The following is a 3,582-nucleotide window of genomic DNA, read 5'->3' on the forward strand; positions in this document are numbered from 1 at the left end:
AACAAAATTCTGAAGTTAGAAAGCGTGGCATAGGCTCCTCACACAACGTTCTTTATGTGGGCCTCAAGTGATAGTTTTTTATCTAGAATCAACCCTAGACCTCTTTCTTTTATCAGAATTATATAAAGATTTCTCACATAATTTGTAGGTTGTGTGGGATCTATGTTCTATTCCACATTCCATAACATGGCATTTATTCACATTAAATTTCATTTGCCAAGTGGTGCTCCATATACTTATTTTGTCCAGGTCTTCTTGAAGGGCATGACAATCATCTAAATTTCTTATCCATCCCATTATCTTAGCATCATCAGCAAACATGTTTATATAATTCTGTATTCCTACTGGTAGATCATTTATGTAGACAATGAACATTTCTGGTGCATGTACTGTGGTACTCCACTTGTGACACTTCTCCAGTCCGATTGCCTCTGATTACTGCCCTCATTTTTCTATCAGTCAGAAAATTTTTCATCCATGTTAGAAGCTTACCTGTCACCCATCCAAAATTTTCTAGTTTCCAGAACAACCTCTTATGTGGAACTGTCAAAAGCCTTTTTTATGTCTAGATAGATGCAGTCAACCCAACTACCTTTTTCCTTTAAAATCTCTGTGGCTCAATCATAGAAACTGAGTAAATTCGATACACAGGATCTTCCAGATCGAAAACAATACTGTCTGTGTGATATTATATAATTTCTCTCCAGGTGTTCTACCCATTTAGTTTTTATTATTTTTTTTTTTTTTTTCAATCTTTTCACTGTTACACTTGTCAATGATTCAGGTCTATAACTGAGAGGGGTGGGGTCTTCCCTGTTGCCACTTTTGTAGATTGGAACTATGTTAGCCTTTTTCCACATGTTTGCTATGACTCCTGTACACAGGGATGCCTGAAAGATCAGGTGAAGTGAAAGGCTGAGCTCAGATGCACATTCTCTCAGAACCCATGGTGAAACTTCATCTGGACCAACTGCTTTGTTCTTACTTAGCTCCTTTAGCATATTTTCCACTTCATCTCTAGACACCTCTATACGCTCTATGATGTTCTCAGAAATTCTTATTGTGTCTGGTTCTCTTAAGATTTCATTTTGTATAAACACACTTTGGAACTTTTGGTTTAATGTTTCACACATTGCATTATCATTTTCTGTGAATCTGTTTCCTATTTTCAACCTCTGGATATTATCCTTTACCTGCAATTTGTTGTTTATGAATTTGTAGAATAGGCCCAGTTCTGTTTTACATTATCCCTTTTTAAAAATTTCTTTCTGCCTCTTCCCTTACTGCTGTATAGTTGTTTCTCGCATCTTTGTATCGCTGGTATGATTGGGGGTTTGGCTTCTTTCTATTTTGATACCTGCTTGATGGGGTTCTGCTCTTCTACTCCCCAAGCCTGGCCCGAGGCCAGGCTCGACTTGTGAGAGTTTGGTCCACCAGGCTGTTGCTTGGAGCGGCCCGCAGGGCCACATACCCACAACATCCCGGCTGATCCGGAACTTCTCTTAGAAAACAGTCCAGTTTTCTCCTGAAGATGTCCACGGTTGTTCCGGCAGGAACAACCGTGCAACCGTTCTCTGAAGGGGAAAGTGAATACTGAGCAGTACTCGAGACGGGACAACATAAGTGACTTGAAGAGTACAACCATTGTGATGGGATCCCTGGATTTGAAAGTTCTCATAATCCATCCGATCATTTTTCTGGCCGACGCAATATTTGCTTGGTTATGCTCCCTAAACATTAGATCGTCGGACATCATTATTCCCAAATCCTTGACATGCTGTTTTTCTACTATGGGAAGATTCGATTGTGTTTTGTACCCTGTATTATGTTTCAGATCCTCATTTTTGCCATACCTGAAATTTATCACTGTTAAACATCATGTTATTTTCTGCTGCCCAATCGAAAACTTTGTTGACATCTGCTTGTAGTTTTTCAATGTCTTTCATTCCATTTTTGTGTCTTTTGGTCTGTGGCCCTCTCTCAATTTCTGTTGAACCAATCCTGTTTTCTGGCCCTGCATCTCTGTTTTGGTATGAATGTTTGTGTGCCTTCATTGTATATTTTGCAAAATTAGGCATACATTTAATTTACTTCCCTGTCTAGCAACAAGTCTGCCTAATTACTTATTAAAAAAAATTTGAAGTTCCCCATAGTGACCTCTCTCTCTTGAAATCAAGTTTATCAACTGTTTCAATGTCCCCATTTTCTGTGTGTGTGTGTTTGGAGGCTAAGCTTGCTGATACCATGTGTGTGTGTGTGTGTGTGTTTGGAGGCTAAGCTTGCTGATACCATGTGTGTGTGTGTGTGTGTGTTTGGAGGCTAAGCTTGCTGATACCATGTGTGTGTGTGTGTGTTTGGAGGCTAAGCTTGCTGATACCATGTGTGAGTGTGTTTGGAGGCTAAGCTTGCTGATACCGTGTGTGTGTGTGTGTGTTTGGAGGCTAAGCTTGCTGATACCGTGTGTGTCTGTGTTTGGAGGCTAAGCTTGCTGATACCATGTGTGTGTGTGTGTTTGGAGGCTAAGCTTGCTGATACCATGTGTGTGTGTGTGTGTTTGGAGGCTAAGTTTGCTGATACCATGTGTGTGTGTGTGTTTGGAGGCTAAGTGTGCTGATACCATGTGTGTGTGTGTGTTTGGAGGTTAAGTTTGCTAACACCGTGTGTGTGTACTCACCTGTTTAAATAATAATAGGGGTGTGTACCACCTCTGGTGCAATTGTAGGGACTCACAGCCTTGATGAAAATAAAGAGTATTCAGAGAAGACCTTGTGGATTCTCACTGAACACTAATATTTTCTTCTCCTATCACCCCTCTTATTTTGTTTTATGCTGTATTCTATTATATATCATATAAATACATAGCCAAATGGCAATATTTATTATGTCTATACAAAAAGAAGACATCCACTTTATTTTTTTTCTCTCCTTTGTTTCTATGTGGATTTTGTTGTGACTAATGATTCTCCTCCTTCCCATCAACAGGTCTTCCTCACTGGGCTTGCTCGGCTTTTGTGTTACTGTGAGGGTGCCATCATCGTTTACCCTTCAAGACTGACTCATGCTGGCATTGCATTTGTGGACTTCCCTACACAGTAAACAGTCCTTCTCCATATGGTGATTGTCCAGGGCAAGCAGGGTGTGACTGCCATCTTGGAGAAGCAGGGTCTTTTAATATGAAGAATCTTCCGTCTTCTCTACTTACGCCAGCTTGTGCCGGCCTTGCATTCTTGTTACTTCATGGCCCTTGGGCCTTTTTTATTTATTTTACATAATAAATTTTTTTATTAATACCCGTGTTTCACAAGAGATCCTTAACATTTTAAGCACCAATTGTATTGACTAATGTACGTCTTGTAACCTTTAAGACATAAATAGACAAGACATAGATAAATGAGTGAATAATACTGAGTGACTAGGTTAGGGCGAGGAACATAGTACAGTGTCTGACTTTGGAAGAATGCCTACTGTTTTAGAAACCTTATTGCCATGATCATAATCGTATGGGTTAAAAAGCATTTGTTGTCACTCCTACACTGTGGCTTGTTGAGCTTGAAACCTTTGCTCCTTGTTCGTGTTACATCT

General features: G+C 39.8%; 1 long non-coding RNA gene across 1 annotated transcript in view; it reads left to right on the forward strand.

Annotated features, from left to right (window-relative positions):
- LOC138371990 (uncharacterized) overlaps window positions 1-3,290 on the forward strand; it is a 7,552-nt gene extending 4,262 nt beyond the window's left edge. The window contains exon 3 of the long non-coding RNA XR_011230610.1: window positions 2,983-3,290. This is a non-coding gene — a long non-coding RNA (uncharacterized lncRNA). The remainder of the gene's footprint in view (window positions 1-2,982) is intronic.
- Window positions 3,291-3,582: the final 292 nt, after the last annotated feature.

This window comes from Procambarus clarkii, chromosome 37 (assembly GCF_040958095.1).
Source record: "Procambarus clarkii isolate CNS0578487 chromosome 37, FALCON_Pclarkii_2.0, whole genome shotgun sequence".
Lineage (NCBI taxonomy): Eukaryota > Metazoa > Arthropoda > Malacostraca > Decapoda > Cambaridae > Procambarus > Procambarus clarkii.